The 21,177-nt window shown below is 36.8% G+C and overlaps 1 protein-coding gene across 15 annotated transcripts in view; it reads left to right on the forward strand.

The window, feature by feature from the left end:
- Positions 1 to 21,177, forward strand: part of LOC118265585 (CUGBP Elav-like family member 1) — a 405,267-nt gene that overhangs the window by 93,907 nt on the left and 290,183 nt on the right. Inside the window, exon 1 of one of the 15 annotated variants that reach the window (XM_050705781.1) lies at positions 3,845 to 4,003. The exons of 13 other annotated variants lie outside the window; for them this stretch is intronic. The gene's annotated coding sequence lies outside the window, so the exon portion shown is untranslated. Of the gene's footprint in view, positions 1 to 3,844; positions 4,057 to 21,177 lie in introns of those variants that run through there. One more of the 15 variants, XM_050705780.1, reaches the window with a different exon arrangement.

A 21,177-nucleotide genomic window follows, 5' to 3' on the forward strand; every position in this document is an offset into this window, starting at 1 on the left:
TTTATTGTACGATTTATGCGATTTTTTTCTGTTCTCAAAGTATTTTTATGAACTTTTGATTCATTTTGTTTTGTAGCGCATGTTGCTGTTGTTTAAAAAGGGTTTAAGAAATGTAAGGGAGTTTGTTTTGTTAATTTTTAGTGATGTTGTATATTTTTTTTACTGATAGAGATTATTACATGCTATAAAATATCACGCTACGACCAATAGGCGCCGAGCAGAGCTGGTGAAATCACGCGGAAGTAGATGGTATGATATAGACCGAATAAAATTGTAATTTATCTGACTTTTGTAATCAAACAGCTGTAACAGCAGTGGTCATCATCATCATCATCAGCCGAGAGACGTCCACTGCTGAACAAAGGCCTCCCCTTGGTCCTCCACGTAGAACGACAAGCCGCCACCTGCATCCACTGGCTCCCCGCCACTCTGACGATGTCGTCGGTCCACCTAGTGGGAGGTCTGCCCACGCTGCGTCTTCCGGTCCGCGGTCGCCACTCAGTCACCTTCCTGGCCCAGCGGCCATCAGTCCTCCGAGCGACGTGGCCTGCCCATTGCCACTTCAGCCTGCATATTTTGAGAGCTATGTCTGTAACTCTTGTTCTTTGGCGAATTTCCATATTTCGGATTTTGTCGCGCAAAGATACTCCGAGCATAGCTCTCTCCATCGCGCGCTGGGCGACTCTGAGCCTTTCTAAAAGGCCAGCAGTTAGGGACCATGTCTCGGTACCGTACGTCATCACTGGCAACACACACTGGTTGTACATCCTGGTCTTCAGACACTGCGGGATTTTTGACGAGAAGACTTCATGCAACTTCCCAAATGCTGCCCATCCGAGTTGGATTCTTCGAGCGACCTCTTTCTCGAAGTTGGACCTACCTAGCTGGATGATCTGACCCAGGTATGTGTAGTGGTCTACAACTTCGAGTATATCGTTCCCAACGACAACCGGTATAGGTGCAACATGGACATTTGACATGATTTTCGTCTTGTCCATGTTCATTTTAAGGCCCACCTGTTGGGAAACGGTATTGAGGTCGCTGAGCATGGTATTCAGGCACGGCGACTCTGCCATTACGACTATGTCATCGGCGAAACGGAGATGAGTGATGTATTCGCCATTAATGTTGATGCCGCGTCCGCTCCAGTCCAAGAGCTTAAAAACGTCCTCCAGTGCGTTCGTGAACAGTTTCGGAGATATAACGTCTCCCTGTCTCACGCCCTTCCGCAACTGGATTGGCCTCGTAGTCTCTTCCTGGAGTCGGATGCGCATGGTGGCGTTGTTATACAAACACTTCAAAACCTCGATGTATCTATAGTCGATGTGGCACCGCTGGAGAGACTGCAGCACCGCCCAGGTTTCGATTGAATCGAAGGCTTTCTCATAGTCCACAAACGCCAAGCATAGTGGCAAGTTATACTCCTCGGTCTTCTGTATAATCTGCCGCAGCGTATGAATGTGGTCTATGGTACTGAAACCTTTTCGGAATCCGGCTTGTTCGGGAGGCTGGAAGTCATCAAGCCTGCGTTCGAGACGGTTCGTGATGACCCTCGAAACAGCTTATACACATGGCTCAGAAGTGAGATAGGTCTGTAGTTCTTTAGCAGACAGTTGTCGCCTTTTTTAAAGAACAGAACCACCACACTCCGTTGCCATGCTACCGGCGTGGTTCCCTCGAGTATGACGGAATTGAATAGCTTCTGGAGGACTAAAAGTATCGGTTTTCCACCCGCTCGCAGAAGTTCCGACGTGATTCCGTCATCGCCCGGCGCCTTGTTGTTTTTAAGCTGTTTGAGAGCCATCCTAATCTCGTACAGGCTGATGTCTGGGATATCCTCAGTGTAGTGCCGCGTCAGTTTAGCTCTTGGGTCCCGAGCTGTACCGACGATGGGTTGCCGTGTTGAGGTGTATAACTGTCCGTAAAACCTCTCGAGCTCTCCGAGGATCTCGGACTTCGACGAGATGACGCTGCCATCCTCGGTCTTCAGCCTCGTCATTTGGCTTTGCCCAACAGACGAATTCTTTGCGAAGACTTTTGAGCCCTTGTTTCGCTCAATTAAGTCTCTGACTCTTGCGGCGTTATAGGCCCGCAGGTCACGTCGCATGTATTTCGAGATTCGTCTATTGAGCTTGCCGTATTCAGACATATCGTCTGAAGACTGCAGCCTCATCTCGCTACGATCCTTAAGAAGTTTTAAGGTTCCGTCGGAGAGCTTTTGGGGCCTGTTTCGGCGGGGGTCTTGAAGAAGTCTGACCCCACTGCTCGGACAGTTTCCACCAACCCATTATTTATCTCGTCCACGTTTCCACAATCAGCTAGACACTGGAAGCGATTTTGCAGTTGGAGTTGGAACTGCTCGGGGTTTTGGATCTGGGCACGTCCAGGGCGGAGCGTGGACTTCACCAGGCGTGACCGCTCTAGTTTTACATTGATGTTCAGTGTGCCCCTGACAATACGGTGATCGCTACCGGTTTTCACCTTCGCTATCACAGAGACATCACTGAATATACGTCTTTCGGTCGCCATGATGAAGTCGATCTCATTTTTGGTAGAACCATCAGGGCTTATCCATGTCCACTTCTTGGCCGGTCGCTTCTGGAAGAAGGAGTTCATCAAATAGAGTCTCTCCTCTCCATAAAGTCGACCAGCCGCTGGCCCCGATGGTTTCGCTGCCCATATCCAAATGGCCCTATTCTCAACTCATCGCTATTCCGTGTGCCCACCTTTGCATTGAAATCCCCCATCACAACGGTGAAGTGTGTTTCGGAGGAGTGTATGGCTTTTGAAATTTCCTCATACAGAGCCTCTACTTCGTCGTCACAATGTGTCGAGGTCGGCGCATATACCTGTATGACCTTCAGCGAATACCGGTTAGATATTCTGAGTATAAGGTACGCTACCCTGTTCGACACACTGTCGACCTCACACACGTTGTTGACGAGAGACTTGCGGACGAGAAATCCGACACCACCCTGGGATTTACGGTCTCCTTCCCGGAAGAAGAGCAAGTTGCCGGAATCTAGGATTATCGTATCCTGACCCTCTCTTCGGATTTCAGATAGTCCCAAGATGTCCCACCGCATTTTGCTCAATTCTTCCTCCAGCTCGACAATCTTCTCATCAGTCCGCAGTGTGCGGATGTTGTGCGTTGCCAGGGCCAAAGTTCGTCGGGGGTGGTAGCGCTTTCTCTGCCGGGGATTCTTAGCACCCCTGCTCCGCCGTTACCTGATCCGCTACCTAGATCAGGAATAGCGGAGCTGCCGGGGACTGGGGGCCGTGTAATTTTGTTGTCGCTCATAGTGAAAGGGGGGTTGCCATAATCCCCACGCTTGGCAGGCGGCTCGGGGATCGCAGTTAAGTCACCGATAAATTTTGAGAATGCTGCTGCCCATTCCTCGGTGGCTCACAGCAGTGGTATTGATTGAATTTCTTTATGGATTCATTGTGGTCGTGTAAATGGGCAAGAGAGAAATGTTAGGTTAACACATACCCTTTCACTAAGCAAGTTTTCGTATAAAACAAGTATTATAAAACAAAAATGATTAGAAAATATATAACAAAGTGACTTGAACAATATTTTGCGTATAATATAAATTATACTATGTAAACGAGTTCCACAACAGTCCAAAAGTCCCAATAACCCTTTAAAACATAGAACACTCAAATTCCCGCTAAAACAATTATCACGGCGAAATTATTTCGTCACAAATCAATTGACGAAGAAGATCACGGCACACGGAGATTTGTTTAACACGGCGCGGGGGGAGACGAGGGAAACAAAGAAAGGCCCGTAAAGGGCGGGCGGGGGCGAAGCTTTGGGCGGCCGGCAGTGCTTGCCGAGCAGTCGGCACGACCGGACGCGCCACAACGTCTGACGCTCCCCCACATACGCTCGCGATAACAAGTGTTTGTGTTAAATTTTCATAAAATAAAACCATTCTGAATAAAGAATACACAATAGTGACGTCATTGTTGCGATGTTTTGTTCCCCATATACGTGGTTAGTTGTTGTGTTAAACGCAAAAGCGGCCGGCTTGTCAGTTACATTAAACGGTGAGATGGTCCTTATTTAATTTTTTACATAATTGCTACATTGTAAACTCTTACGACATTGATAAAAACACGCCAATTTGGTTTGCGTAAAAATTTTTCAAAAGATCCAATTTCTAGGCGAACGACAACACATAAATTGGGAAGTAACATCGCCCTGATATTTCAATTTCTATGGAGTATGAACGAGGAATATGGCAGGAAAATGTCTCTTTACTCACAAACATTTTGGCGATGGTTACAGGATGTTGACGAAAAACAAATATTTTGGTAACATCACGTGGTACAAACGGGTAAATTGAGAAACATCTTCTACAAGAGATAACTGTGTTAAAGTAACTCATGTGACCGAGTGTACCTACTCATGTATGACTAGGAGAATAGTCGTAGCTAATTAGTATTCGTTTGTAAGATAAACTCGCCCATTAAATTATCACAAAGAGCTGAATTTAAGCGCGGAATTCTATGCATAATGGAGTACGGTAAATTAATTCTTACTTACATTAAATTTAGTTTCAAATTGCAAATTGTATTTTATGTAAAAATAAATGTTCGTTTCGTACACTGAATATAATTTTTTTTTCCTATTCTATAAACTAAACTATGCTAAATGTGTTATTAATTTTCCATTAAAATACGATTTGTGTACGTAATTCGTATAAAAAATACACTTAAATATTCCATTAGTTTGCCACTCTGTAACTATAATATCGTTTTGTAAATAATATACTTGAAACACATAATTTTTATACCATTATATTATAATGAATACATTTTAAGTTAAATTATACGTATGGTTTCAAACTCTTTTACAAATAAATTTTGTTTTTGTCTACACGCACCGTACAGATTGACAATAAAAATCCCCAGAGTCCTAACTTTTGCACGTGTCAGAGATGTTTTTATTTCTGTAATCTATTCTCATAATTTTATTATCATTTCTATGTTTAGTTCTCACTTATATTGATATCACGAATAAAGTTTTTGACTTAGAACTTGATACAATAGAAAGTTAGAAATTTACATTACGGGTCTGGGTGTCATGTGTATGTGAACTTGTATGTTTGTAAACGCACCTACGACACAGGAGAAAATCCTAGTGTGAGGCAACGTTTTTATATAAAAAAAATGTTTGAAAATTTTGCCCATAAGCGTACAATACTGAATGTAATATCAAATTTTCAATACTAATGTTATTGTGATATTATTATGTACTATGTATGGGGTGGATGAGTTTAATTTTATACATTAAAGCACAACATTCATACACATTTTTTATTTAAATATAATTTACAGTTACACATGGTCTTTAGAGTTCTGCTAGTTCGTGATTAACTCACGACAAGGTCATGGTATCAATATCTACATCGATCATAGTATTTAAGAGTATTTTTTCAATATTTTTTTTCAGCAATATCGCTACATTTGAGATCGCTATGTCATAAGTTCTGTAATTTTTAAACCCGTTTAGTCTATAGTTTCACTAAACCTCTGTATTTGTTTCGGAATTTCTCCTCAGGATTTTTTTATAATAATTTTGACGTGTAAATGTGCTCTTTTGTAGCCTATTTACAAAAATATTGTTTCATTGTTTCTCTACCAAAACCTTCCTACGCTACTGCACATGTGTGTAAGTCATACGCCACTTTCAGGCCTGTATACACAACTAGACTAAATAATTTAGCTAAACAGATATCTCAAGTTGATAATTCTCGTACACACCTACTCACACATGTATAATATATATAAGTATACATAGACTCTCATTATATTGTACAAAATTGATACAAAAAGTAAATATATGATATTATTTACAATGATATTAAATTTGATTGACCCTTCTGTTTGTACATAAGCCGATTTATCTTCAGATATTACTATATAAATATGATTTATTCGCATCGGTTTACTTAGTATCAAATGAAAATACGTAAACATGTAAAGGCTATCGGATTTATTGAAGTATGTTTTTTAAAAAGTTCATGAATTTATTTTTAAGCTTCTTGCTAGTCCTTTGATCCTTTTTACTGGAGATTTATTTTATAATCAAAGTCTGAGTCTTGTAATGCAAGTGGTATACCGTATAGGTACGTAAATATAACACAATGGAGAATTTCAGCCTTCACCTTGCCACGGTTACGCAGCCCTAGAATCAAACCGTAAACTTTTAGTTCGACTAGCTTCCTCACGACTGCCTCGTTGGTCTAATGTTTGCCAGCTCGACTGCTGAGTAAGGGGTCTCAGGTTCGATTCCCGGGTCGGGCAAAACAAAACTGGGCTTTTTTTCAGATTTTCGAAATTTTCTTAGTGGTAGCACGACTCTGGAATCGTGCCCGGTATATGGCAATAGGCTCACCCTCTATTACATGGGACTTATAACACAGATGGTGGAAAGTTAGTGTACATTGTATAGCGGCATTGCGTGCCGTATTGTGCATCTCTTCCTAACTATTCGGGGACAAAAGGCATGACGATACAATACGAGCTTACTTACAACAGTATAGCTGAAGTCATTTCCAAATTAGAATAAAAATGTAGCCAAAATTATGATTTAAAGCAAGACACCTAAGATTGCTATTCCCCTAATGACAAAAGGACGTTATGTTTAGTACTAAATACAGCACACCTACAATAGTAAATTCAAAAACAATGTTGTTTCATTACTAAAACAACAAGAACAATGCACTTTAACGATACAAACCGGTAGAACATAAAGATATTTATCATAGAGGACTGTACGACGACCAGTGGCTGTGTTCTTCGCTCCTATCTCCAGTCTTCTGATTGGACACATTTACCTGGTTCTAAAGCAAGTTATTGTGCTTTGAAATGGCATGAAATGGACTGGATAGATTGTTGCATGAACATTTTGTTGTTTAACCTCTTGTCTGTCGGTGAAATCACATTGTGAACAATACCTGTATAGAAGCGCTTATTGATTAAGCTTTAAATTGCAATGTAATCCGTCTACCAAACGTGGAGATTATAATATATAGGGTAGCCAAAAGTCGTGGATCATTGATAAAACAAATATCATTCATACCTTTTCCCACAATGAAGTTATAGACATGCTGTAGAGAAATTTTTTATTGTTAATACTTTAACTCCCTGTTTCGTTTGATCCACGAATTTTTGGTCACATTGTATAATAAACTTTGTTATGTAGAGGAGACATAGTCTAGCACTGAATTCTGATGTGATGGTAATTTATAAATATTACTGCGGCCGCCGCCCTAAAAAGTCCTCGCTATGCTCAATTAAATCATTCATTAATTTATTATATATCATCGTCTCCTGTACTTCTTCGACCATCTCAAGAGAACATTTCCATAAGCACACAATCTACGAGGAGGTTTAGAGACTGCACTTTAATCCTTGCATACTAAAGCATACAAGAAGTTCATCAAACTTTGTAATCCATTGATGCATTTTCAAGTATGTGGTGTGTGAAATGCAGTCCGTATAGAGCATTGGATGTGTTACTAAGTGATATGATAATCCTTTTTGTCTCGTGTGAAGGTAGATTTAATGAAAAGTCATTAATTCACTATATTTTAAGCGAAGGATACTACATCGCTTTGATTGATTTATACATTATTTAAACTTAAAATTTAGACAGCAAAGTATGTTTTCATTACTTTTCTAAAACGTATTTATTGATGGCCATTGTAATAAATTGAAAACATTATTCCGGGGGCGCTACCAAAAAGCCAGAAGGATCAGAAGCCACAGACAAGCCAATTCCTTTCATCTTAAGGTTCAACAAATCGTTTTAAGCGTCTCATTTTACTCTCAATAGCGTTGATCCCCGAATGAAGGAGTGCTAACTGCTTTTTTTCCCCACAATCCTCTAATCCTTAACACAGTGGCGCCGTGGAACATTCTCGAAACATCAAAGAATTTAAATTGTACGTCAAATTCGAAACGAATTTTGCCGCCATTAATTGAAATCAAATACTTTTTTTTTCTTTGTACGTTTTTATTTTCGAAGAATTTAATTTGGCTTCTTGGCGGGGACCGATTCCTTTTTCAAATTGAAATATTATTGGACCGTTTATTTTATTGGTGATGTGAAATTCGTATTAGAATATTATTTGTCTGTAGTATTTTTATTGGGTTCTTGTCTGTGATTGTATGTGGGTTCTATTTAAGAAATTTAATGTAGTTTGTAAGTAGTTGTCAATACGTATTTTGTAATAAACCAGAAAAAAAAATTACTGAACATGAATTATTAATTTCACCTTTTGAAATATTTTTAAGAAATACCTTGAATCACACACACACTTCTGACTCAGTCAACTATTGTGAGAACAAAACAAACTGTATGAATCAATACAATATTGTCGAATCACCGATCACCCAACAAAACTACAAATCAGATTAACAACAAAATAACAAACAAAATGGTAACTTTTAAAAACATGAACTATTTAAATAATCCGTTTACATTACGTAGATAACCATTAGCGGCATATCGGGGCTCATTGAAAACATTTTAGTTCACTTCTTTGTTTCATAATAATCATTGCGTCGCGACACGAAACTCTATGCCAACAAAGAAAATTGTCAAGCACGGGGGGACTTAACTTTTGTATATAGGGTTCAGAATTGAGCAAAACTGTTGGTTTTGATATAGACTTCGGTTTTAGGGTGCTTTTCAACATGAGATATGCTATGCTACGTTGATGGGGATGTATTTGGCTTACACCAATCATATTCAGTGGTACACATAGCACTGGTGAACTCAGCTAAGCTATGTTTTTTATGTGGAAAAATGCATTAAGTGAACCTAAGCCACCACTAGAATTAAACAATATTATGCTTAATTATTAAGCATAATATTGTTTAATTCTTGGTTTTGTAAAAGTATTGACACTATATTATAAAAAATTTCTGAGACATACTAAATTAATTATTGTGCTTTTCAGATTACTCACGTAACTCGACTAGTTTCAAGCCATAGCAGAGGCTCATATTTATGGCGTGAAACTAGTCGAGTTCTACATCAAATAGTTACGTGAGTAACCCAAAAGCATAATCTATACATATAATAAAATCGTAGAAAAGTGCTGTCTGTACATTGAAAATAAAAATAAAAAAAATAGCAGGGGTTATTGTTATGTCGATGTCGAACCCAAAAATGTAATTAACTTTTTTTTTGTCTGTTTGTCTGTTTGTCTGTTTGTCTGTTTGTCTGTTTGTCTGTTCGTCTGTGCGCGCTAATCTCAGAAACGGCTGATCCGAGTTGGATGCGGTTTTCACGAATATATTGTGGGATGCTTAAATTTACATTTAGTGTTTGTTTCATGTCAATCGGTTCATAAATAAAAAAGTTATGTCAAATTAAAGAATCACGTCGAACATTCTATGCTTATACCATTAATCTCCGCAACTATTTGACGGATTTGGTTGAAATTTGGTACAGATATAGTTTAGAACCTTAGAAAGGACATAGATATATTTTTATTTCAAAAATCAAAAAATAAAAATAAGAAATAAATTATTTATAAATAATTCTATGTCGATCGTTACACGACTTCGGTTCATGTTATTGTTTTAATTTATCGAAAAAAAGTAAATAAATAGTAAAAAGGTATGAAAAAAATAATATCAATATAATAAAACATTTAGTACAAAGAAAATGCTCTAACGGAGTATAGATAATTCTATGTCGATCGTTACACGACTTCGGTTCATGTTATTGTTTTAATTCATCGAAAAAAAGTAAATAAATAGTAAAAAGGTACATATGAAAAAAATAATAGCGCGATGCTATGGTTTCGTTACATTCATTTGGTTGGGTATCGGCCGAGCGCTTCGGTACTATCGTAGAAAAAGTGTATTATCAGTCGTATGATTATTTGTCTGTAGTGGTCCTGCTGTTTCGTATATTCTAAATTGGTTTCGTTGTATTTGTCAATTAATAAGTTTATTTGTTGGGTTTTCCTGGTTTTTTGGTTAAACTATTTAACGTAGGTTTAGTTTGATATCGATTATTAGTAGTTACTGTAGTTAGTTTTTTTAATAAAATTGTAAGTCTATTTTTTTTTTAATTAGATTAGATTTAAGTCGTTTCTTTTAAATTATTTAGTTTAAGCTTGGTTATTATAGCATAGAGGATAGGTTGTAATATAGTTTCTTTTTTAATTGTTATAAATTCGTAATTCGTAGCTTTCTTTAGTTTTAAGTTAGTTTAAGTCCGTTTTTAAACTATTTTTTCAATGCCCTAAGTGAGTATACATCTATTAAATTCAAACGCAGAGCTCATTATGTTGATTTTTGAAGAGTTCCCTGGAATATCTTCCACATCTCATTTTTGAAGAGATCCCGCGAGATCGGGAACTATGTGGTTAAAACCAAAAATTTGCCGGAAGTCACTATTCCACGCGAACGAAGTTTTTTTAATAAAATTGTAAGTCTAATTTATAAATTAATTAGATTAGATTTAAGTCGTTTCTTTTAAATTATTTAGTTTAAGCTTGGTTATTATAGCATAGAGGATAGGTTGTAATATAATTTCTTTTTTAATTGTTATAAATTCGTAATTCGTAGCTTTCTTTAGTTCTAAGTTAGTTTTCATCTTAAGTTCGGAAAGATTATAATATTTCTTTAGTTTAAGTCCGTTTTTAAACTATTTTTTCAATACCCTAAGTGAGTATACATCTATTAAATTCAAACGCAGAGCTCATTATGTTGATTTTTGAAGAGTTCCCTGGAATATCTTCCACATCTCATTTTTGAAGAGATCCCGCGAGATCGGGTACTATGTGGTTAAAACCAAAAATTTGCCGGAAGTCACTATTCCACGCGAACGAAGTCGCGGGCAAAAGCTAGTCATTAATAAGTTTAATTCTAGGAATTAATACAAATATTCGAAAAAAGTATGGTTATCACTTTATAACAAACAAGGGTCTGTAATAAAAATCAGTATATCGTTTCAACAAACAATAGTTACTATACGAAAACCAATGTAATATCTACTACGGAGAGCTCAGCTGTATTAGAAAGAGCGAGTAATTTAAAAAGTAAATGCTTGTTTAGAAAAGTCTAGAACATGGCTACCCGTTACAGACAGGTAGTCGATAATCGACCAGGAGATTTATGACCTCTGCGCAACAGCTTTACTTGAAACTCCTAGTTTCCAGATGAGTGGCCAAGTGAAGTAGGTCCTAGATTATTTATATGGCCTAGTAAGTTTAAAAATGATCTGTTTTCTCTTGCTTGTATCACGACTACATGCATATTCTTTTTTGTACTTAAGTTAGCACGTAGATGCAACATTTTTTACAATGTAATAATATTGTTATAATAACTATTTTGAGACAACTAACTAAATTAACTTAAAATCATGGTGACGTAGAGTAGGTCGCGCGACGTTGCCACGTCTACACACGCTGCTCATGATGAAGAGTCCCTCTGTGACTTGAAACTAGTAGAGCTTTTCTCCAATGTAAGTGAGTGAGCCGTGATTTTCAGTTAATGTAATAATACTTACCTTCACTACGTCTTACGTCTTGAGTCCCATGTAAAAAAAGGTTTACATACAGTATAGTGTGTTCACTAGGCTTAATTCTAGAAACCGTGCTTACCAAGCAATGCCTGAATCACAATAGATGCGTAACCATACCTACCTAAATTGGGTCATACTAAAAACTAAAATATTTTACCTTGTCGTGGAAAGTATGACAAATTAAATTATCCGTCACTTAGTTATTCATGTTTTACATGTAACAACACATCACTTGGACGCCCTAAGTTAGACAATATCCTCTCAAGCCAGCACAGTTCCATCAGAAACTTGGTTAACGTGTGAATTTGCTTGAGTTTGTCGCACTGTCTTGGCCGGTAACAGAACTTTATGTAACGCGCTAGTGCAGTGGTTTCTTAGAGGTTAACACACTCTGCTCGTTATTTAGATTGTTACCTGATTTTGTGTAAAAATAGTAGTGATTTTGGATATCTGGTTGTCTATTTGATTGTTTTAGGTCTTTTCTGCTAACTAAGTGGCGCTAGTATAGCTTTTAGTATTATAGGTCTATTAAAGAATTCAGTCGAAAAGTATCATTAGAACTTGAGACGGGATATTTACCATGTTTATTTATTTCTATGAGTTTCCGATATTTCGGCACTGTTGCAAGCGCCATGATCATGATCATCGGATGAGTGTCAGTGACCATGGCAGTTTAAAAACTTAGTCAAAAAGTACTCAATACATATTTCCAAAAAAGTTTCAGTTCAGTTCAAGTTTAGTTACCTTTTTACATAATTATTCAATTTTTATATCAACTACCTATTATGTATACAAAATACCGACGAAATACACGCGAAATATTTTTCTCCACAATTTGAATTGTAGATCCGTATGGCATGAAAAACGAACTTCGAACGAGGAATCCTAGAAAGCGTTTCATCATGACTCGTGGAGTAATTACAAAAATAACTTGAATATTTTGCATAGCGATGTCGCTATTTATTTTCGATAACATTGCATCTACAGTAGCAGTCGACAGTTTTAATAATGTACGTACGCCCGTCCAATTAGGGTTGCCGCTATGTAGATATTATACGAATTGCGTTTTTTGCGGTACCGTTATTTTATTAGTTTTCCGTTGAAATGTTGAATTGGAATTGCTTTTGATGTTGCGTGTGTATGAATGGGGAAGCAAATTTCGGCTTTGATTATTAAAGTTTAGTCGGGCTCTTTGTTTTGGATGTTGATACGACCGTGTAACTATAAAACAAGTTTTAATGAATTCCTGTAATGTAACAATTTATGTGTGTAATAAAAGATAGACAATATTACTTTGCTTTTACTAATCTAATACTAGATTTATTTCCTAATTAGATTAGACCTAGAAATAACAATATTACTGAACAAGACTAACACATTTTCTAGGGTCACCACAAAGTCACAAATAGTACAAGCAGAAATAAAAGCCGCAACCCTGTCGTTGGTCACGCGGCTAGCCACCGAGGCGACGCGACACGGATATATTATCACAAAATAATAACACGTCACCGCGCACCCTTATAACATACCCAACGGTAACAAGGAAATTTCGGTGTCGCAATAACCGCTCGTGTAATTTACCGTGCCGCTTCTAGTAATTGATGTGGTTATTAAATTTAATTCTTTGGCACATTTTGTTTTCCTAAATATTCGTTCGGGAATAGAAGTTGTAGAGACCAGTACGTACCAACTTTATAATTGAGTTTCGGGTTGTAATTAAATTTTCATAATTATTTGAAGTCTTGGCTACCACGAAATTATCGGAACCAGATACTTTTGTTGCGTTGTATCGTATTTTGTTGATGATATTTACTTATGTTTTGTTTAATGTCGTTTTTTGTGATCTTTGTTTTAGCGTAGAGCGAATTCTGAGAATTTCTTTTTCCAGAATTTCTTGATGGAGATCAAAGTTTGTGGTTTTAATTTCAACGTTTTCTGTAATGATACCATGTACTTAGATGGTAACTAATACTTTTTGAAACCCTAATCTCATTATGTATCTTCTATAATATAAAAAAATATCACTAAAGGTGTTGCTAAGCTCAAATCTGAGCTGAACCGATTTCGTTAACTCTTTTTTCGTTAGCCTATGCTAGAGGCTCATATTAATGAGCAACAACAGCTTCTTACTAATCGTGTTCCTCGTCAAAAAGTTATGTAAGTAAGCCGAAAAATAAAATTAATGTAACGCATCTTATGAAAGTTGTAATAAACATGCCACTTATTTAGGTAGAAACCACAGAGCGCAAATAGCGTGATCCTGACATACTTCTTTAGCTTCCATCACATTCAAAGGCCATAAATAAAATATTATCTAGACTATAATGCCGATCCTCCTACCCACTACCCCTCATAACTCAAAGGGTATCAATTTACCATAAAACTAATGGCTGCAAAGCCGGCTTAAGTTCCCACATTAATATTGTAGCCTCTATGCACTGTAGTTAATTTTATTACTCTTTAATACTGTGAGAACGGACCCAGATGCTCCAGAAGGTCATTTTCTTTCAATCGATAGTGGTATTAATATCAAGGTATGTATATGTCATATGAAAAGGAGGTTACCTACTTAAGACGTGCATAAATGCTACTAATATTATGAGTAGGTCATGTTGTCAGGTTGTATGGAGTTTTGTTACTCTTTCATTGCATAAATTATGCACAGAGCTGGATTATAATCTGGACACATCATTCATAAGTAGCCTTTTATTCTGCGAAAATAAAAATACTGTAGTATAAAATAATATTAAATTGTAAAGTTGAAAAGAAAATAAGAAAAAGGCTGGTTGGCTGAATAATATTAATAATATTTTTAATGATTCGATGCGCATTGTGATACTAACAACGAGCCCACAAATATATTTTCCCGTGAGTTACACATTATTCGTTCAATTTCCTCTAACGACCGAGTCTAGGTATTACAATGCCGTCCAGTTCGCCTCTAAGATCGTTTTACTAATTGCGAGCCTATAAACACCAATGTAAATACATTCAGAAGGTTAATTATGAGGGAATTGTTTACAAAAATCGTTAATAAATAAACACATACAATAGACGAATTAGATATCAGTTTAAATAAAATGCGATTGCATTGGAAATATTATTCTCGTTTTGCCTAAACCTAAAACTAATACGATAGCTTTTGCAACTGTGATATGAAAAACTCACTCCTTTAACACCTATATCCAATACGGAATAATTAACCAACTCGTTAAATTAAATTTTTGTGTACCAGTCTGTAATACACTGGTATTTTTTCTTTAAAGAAATAAATAATGGTAAATAATAATCACGACTTTTCGTATGAGATTTTAAAAACCTTGTTGGGTAAAATTGTGAAATGGTACTTCTAATTTGTAACTGCATAGTGTAGGCTATTATTGGAGGTGAGTCGGGTTACACAATATATTATTGTCGTTAACGAGATTATTTTGTTTTATAGGTAAATGCTGTTCAACGAAGGTCACTGATGTGTACATAGGCTATTTTGAGCAAAATTTCTCATTATTATGTCTAAAATACTGTACATAACTAATGTTCAAACCTCATTCCAAATGACTGAAAAGGAATGAGATATAAAATTCGAAACATTCTGTAATCTGTCTTTTAACATAAAAAAATAAGGGAAACCCTGCAATTTTATTTACCGCCTCCATTTTTTTAAGTCAGGTAATATCCCTAAAAAGTCTGAAAAATATTATGCTGAAAACCGCATCAAAATTAGTTCAGCCAAACGCGAATTAATTGCGCACAACCATACATATACACATACAGGTCAAACTGAGCACCTTCTTTTTTTAAAGTCGGTTAATAGTCAGTATTAGTTTTGATGACCATCTTAAAATTCTGTTCGTTCTATATTATACAGCAAACATCATCAGATCTATTTCAAAACACACTATACTCGTACATCTGTTTATCCTAAAATATAGTTGAGAAACTCATTATTATTGATTACAATAGAATCACCGGCTGTCCCGGGACAAGTTGGGTTGTATGAATAAATTACAACTACTCCGCCGAAATGGAAGGTCACTCCGACTCTCTTAATGGCTTAGTTTTACTAATTATTTTGTTTACGCCAGTATTATAATTATGTATATTTCATATTTTGGGTAAAGTTCCCGGTTGATTGTTTTGTATTTATATTTCGTTGGGAGTTATTGATGTTTACGTTTTAAATGTTGCAGTTTTGTACATGCTGTGTTTTATCTAGGCGTCATGTGTATGTGAACTTGTATGTTTGTAAATACACCTACGTCTTCGGAGAAAATACTAGTGGGGGCGACGTTTTAAAAACAATAGTCATAATTTTAAACATATAATACTTTAATAAGTGTAGTCTAGTAAACACATATTTATTACCTTAAATAATATTTAAATAAACTCAAATACTTAAAAAAAGCATTACATGCAACTTTTAAAATGAATCTTAAAATCGATGTCCAATATAAAAATGTCGATGTGTGTAGCGGAGGCTACGCGCCCTCTACGGCGTAGCCCACGTGCTACGCTGTCCAGCGGCGGGGCCAAATTAAAAAACTTTGTCTGCAACGTACTTGTATGCAAATTAAAAAAAAAGACGGCTGGTTTTAAAACTCAACCTTCATTAGGTCTGGCAACTTTTCAATCGCTCTATCGATTTTAATTTTTTACACATAACGAGGGTTGGAAGTTTTGCTGTGTTTGTTTTACGATTTAAATCGGTATTCTTTGTTTGGATGGAAGGGTTGTAAGTTTGAGCCATAGAATGCACTTAATTCTATTTTAATTAAATCGTAAATTATGTTAAGAACTATTATTGCTTTGTGTCTGTTCGTATTTTTAATCTAAATACTAAGTGTTGGTCAATTAGTTTTTGATCTACGACGCAAATAATTTTCAGCGCTTGAAATACAATAAATTAACATTGACGTCATACTTTAATTTGTCTCATTACAACATAACAGTGTCTCGTTAGCACATAAAATTAAAATGAAATCGATTAAATAATCGTTTTGAAATCGATTCGACATGACACATCGACTTCAAAGCGATAATCGTTCAATCCATCATTACATGTGACACTGTAATGCTGAGCAAATGTTATAATGTCTGTAGTAATCAGGGCTTCCACTTTTATATAACGTACCACATTAAATTACAGTACCTAAGTGTTTTAGTACAAGTATGTTTTTAATAATATTTTCACAACGCGGTAATCGAAATCGACCCCTGTTCCGGCAGTTTTACTAACCAATAAGGCAGTTATGTCTATCTGCTTTTTTTATACTCATATGCACTACAAAATTAAACTGATTAATGCTTATCATGGAATGTTCATTTGAGCTTGGATCATGCAAAAAGAGTTCTAATTAAATTAGTCACAATAACATTAAAGAGCAGTATCTGTTCTGTATTATAGATCAATATTATTTTTCATTAAAAATCAATAACTATTTTAAATAAATCGTGGTTGTTCTTTCTTGCAAGCCCTGTAAAGTATCTTTCGACGCATAGATTGAAACTTGGCGCATCACAACTAATGTCATGCCGATAGCATGAGTCTGCGTATGATCTAGCGCGTCTATTTCGACAAACTGTTGATTGATGGCTGATGAGAGTATTTAGATTGATGAGATAATATCACATATGTAGCTACATGATTTATATTACGTTTAAAAGTTCAAAGTACGGTTGTACATGGTATAAGCTTGAAACGGTAAATTCCTATTTTTTGCACTAATTTTCTTCTTTTGTCGTGTGGCAAAGTAAATTATCAGCAAGATTACTAGTAATTTCATGTTAAGTAAGTGACCACTTTTGTACGGCACGTCACGTTCCTCACACGCTTCAAAGAGCCATCAGACCACTACAGATGGGCACCAGTAGGGCCGATGCCTGATCCGGAGCTGCGGACTACCTAGTGGGTTTACCGGGGCTCCGGTTCGAAAAGCAAGAGTAGGAAAGGGGTCGTTTTTAGTCACTAAGAGTCTGACACTCTCTCTCGCCTCGCCCAAGACGAGAAAATTCATTAGATAATATTCCCCCCTTAAAAATTATAAAAAAAGTTTTTTGTGTCACTTACAAACGATAACGAGTCCACATATTATAACTACATAATAGTTACCTAAAACAATATTTCCTCAAATGCACAACAATAACGTGTCATATTTAAAAGCCCGCGACTATTTACTCGACATTCAGGCCTCGTAACACACGATTATATCAGTAATTATGCAAAATGCTGCAAATTATATTCAAATATGGCTCGGGCGGCGATAAAACACTGATCAATCGGCGATACTGAACACGAGAACACATGTTTTTGTCGCATTATTAGTTTGATAGACAATCGCATGTCGGGTTTGTGTTACTCGTCTGACATTGGAGTAATTTATTAGCAGGTTTAATTGTGTTTTGTAGGTGTTAATTATTGCTTATTTTGTATTGAGTAAAATTATACTATCGAGTTGTAAATTCAAATAGACTCATTTGGTCAAAAACTTGTCTAAGAAACGGAAATACGACGAAAGATATGTTTTCTTCTCTTCCATCACGTGCATGTACATAATTTAAAACAACAATACAATATTTTACTAAAATCCACTTACCCAGCTCACACCTAAAACCTGTCAAAAACAAAATTAATACTGCCAAAACGAAACACGGTAATTGCTCCCTTAAATCACCCAACTACAATCTCTGCCCACCCACAGACGTGGAAAAAAAACAGTAACGATACGTGCTCGCACCCATGGCAATTAAAGAGGATAAGCGCCAATAAAAGTGCTCGCTTTAGTTATAAATTGATCAAATTGCGGGATCCCAGCCGATGTATGGCTCGGTTAGATGTTTTGGGACATCCATAAAAAATAATCGTGTTGCTGTGCTAACAAACTTTTGTAATACGAGTACATACGGAAAATGGGAGTTTATTAAAATTCATTGAATTGTTTGTGATTAGTTTGTGGTTCAGGTGTAAAGGAAGCAAGTTAGTAATCCGTATATTTAGATAAAAATTATATCTAAATGTTGAGTTCTAAATCAAACACGATGTTATTGTAAGAGATGGTTTTAGAAAAATTAAGATCAAATTGCGTATAAAAACGATCCGTGTTAGTTAGCGGTCACAACTTGCAACTAATATAACTCATCAAACTTCTGTAAAGCTTTGAGAAAAACTTCATAATTTTTTCATTTGATTTTCTACAAAGGTTAAAATTGAAATCGCAACAATAGTTATGTTCTGTCAAAGAACAAATAATTCCATTTATATCCACTCAGAGACCAGAATCCACTCGCAGGAGTTCAATCGTCTGGAGTGTAACACGACCTGCCAGTGTCTATCCGTTGGTCACTTTATCCTCTGCACCGCGATCCTGATTTAGCGCCGAAAGGGGGACAGGGGGATATAGGGTTGCCAGTAGAATGCAGCCTGTTTTGTTTGGGTTGCCACTGTGACCATACGTTTGGATACAAACTTATCTCCAGACGCGGCAACTTTTCGAATATTTATGGCCAGCTTGTATCGTGACTTACTTTTGGCTCGATTTTCGAATAATTTTATTTTGTTCGAGTGTTCTTCTTCGATGCTGTTGTCGATGTGAGTAGGTCAGGTTTAGAAGTTTTATTTTAAATGTATTGGTCTATGTTATATTCAACGCAGACTTATTTGATAAAGTCAAATCATGTAGTTACAAAATCAGGATTCAGATTACCTATAAAAATCAAGCAAAACGTTGCATGTTTGTAATGTTTAAGCTCGATTTTTGCCTAAACTTATCTTGCTTTCTGTCTGTCTTTAAACAATGGCAATATAAATTGTATTATGCAAAGTCTGCCAGCCCTGACAAGGATGCTTCTAAAAGTGCATCGCTCCCCCCACCACCCTTTACGGCCCATTAGATGCGTCCGCGGGAAATCGTCATTTGCATAAGCGGCTTGGCTCTCTGCACATAGTAATTGGGATCACATGAACGCGACCAATTCAGTTAGACACTTGTCCCTTCTCTGACACCTACAATATTTGGGATTAGGAGGGGCCACTGCTTGCGGCATCGGAGCTCGTGGTAATCCGGACTGTCCAGCGTAGGTTTAAGTTAGCCTGTACCAATGTTTGTTCAACACTTACGCGCTGCTCTTGAAGCTTTTAATCGAAGTGCGAAATTTGAATGTGATTTAAATTCGTTGGTACTTCGTTTCTAAAAGGGGGAGGTAAATGACTGCTGCCAGTTGCCGTTTCGTGCGAATGCTACTTGAAATTTGCATTAACTTTGCAGCGGGTGCGCCGTGTATTGTTTCTTGAGCGTCAACATCTGGTTTAATAGAGATTTATGAACAACAGTCGTGTATAAGAGAATGACAAATGGGCTCGGGTCTTGATGTTTCTTGCACTATTGAGCATGAACTGTAAACACAAACACAGCTCGGGATGTTTATTTTGACTTGTTTACGTTGCTGTAGAAGAGCTTTTTGATTGTTCTACTGCATAAAGTTCAAAGTTGTGTGACTAAAAAAATGTGACTCAAAATTTAATGAGATTAAGGACTGCTCATTATCCATACACCGCGTAATATCATAAAGAACCTTCCACACTTGAGCAGAATTGATTAAATTAATTCAAGTAACGCACCGACACAGACAAACGGCCGGCTCAACGGGAGGCACAGATTAAAAATCGCCATTTTACTTCTAATTTATAAACGCGAAAGAGGGGCGGTTGAGCGCGTGTTGGGTGCGTTTTATGACCACCAGAGGGCGCTAATGACGTCAAATAATTGGTGCTTTAAATGTAAATGACTACACACGCCAACCTCTCCGGCTTTATTAAATTTCGCGATTGCTTGGCAAATGTGTATGACTTGTAATCACCGTTTGACAAGTAATGGGGAATCTGGTTTGATGGCTGGCAATCTTTGGGTCTTTGCTCGTGAAGAAGCATATTCTAGTGCTACTGAAGATACTATCGTATATATTAACGCTCTTTTTTTTTGAGGGGTAAAATCATCCAATGACTTTTCCCGCCTTGGGTGAGGCGGGAGGGAGTGTCAGACTCTTACTGACTAAAAACCACAACGTTCCTTCTCCTGCTTTGAGCCGCAGCCCCAGTAACCTTTTACGTTGTCCGCAGCTCATATATTAACGCTCTAGACTTAAAATGTGTGTGAATGTAAACGTTCTAAAACTTTAAAATGTAAAAGAATGAAATCACGTTTATAGATAAAATTACGTATCATTTTCAAATATTATAATTATTATGTGTGTAAATAAAATTAATTACATGAGGTGATATCCTTTAATCTAACAAATTTATTGCCAACACTACTAATTAAAATGACTGTTAGGTGTATGTACTAATGTAAATGGCACCAAGTGCACGACAACATTGATGAATGTTCTCTCTCATTAGTTGAATCTAACTATAAGCCGGGGATACACTAGCGGCAAATATCCCGTATTGGCGACACGTCGTAGGAAAGTGAGGGATTTTGTTTGACAAATCTGGTGACATCGTGCGATTCGGGACGGACTCAACAGGATGAACGGATTACCATGGATAGATCAGACAAAGTCGTGAATTTTCCCATGAATTCTGTCGCGTCTTCACGCTATTTATATCGCTAACATAATAT

Source organism: Spodoptera frugiperda, chromosome 28 (genome assembly GCF_023101765.2).
Source record: "Spodoptera frugiperda isolate SF20-4 chromosome 28, AGI-APGP_CSIRO_Sfru_2.0, whole genome shotgun sequence".
NCBI classification, from domain to species: Eukaryota; Metazoa; Arthropoda; class Insecta; order Lepidoptera; family Noctuidae; genus Spodoptera; species Spodoptera frugiperda.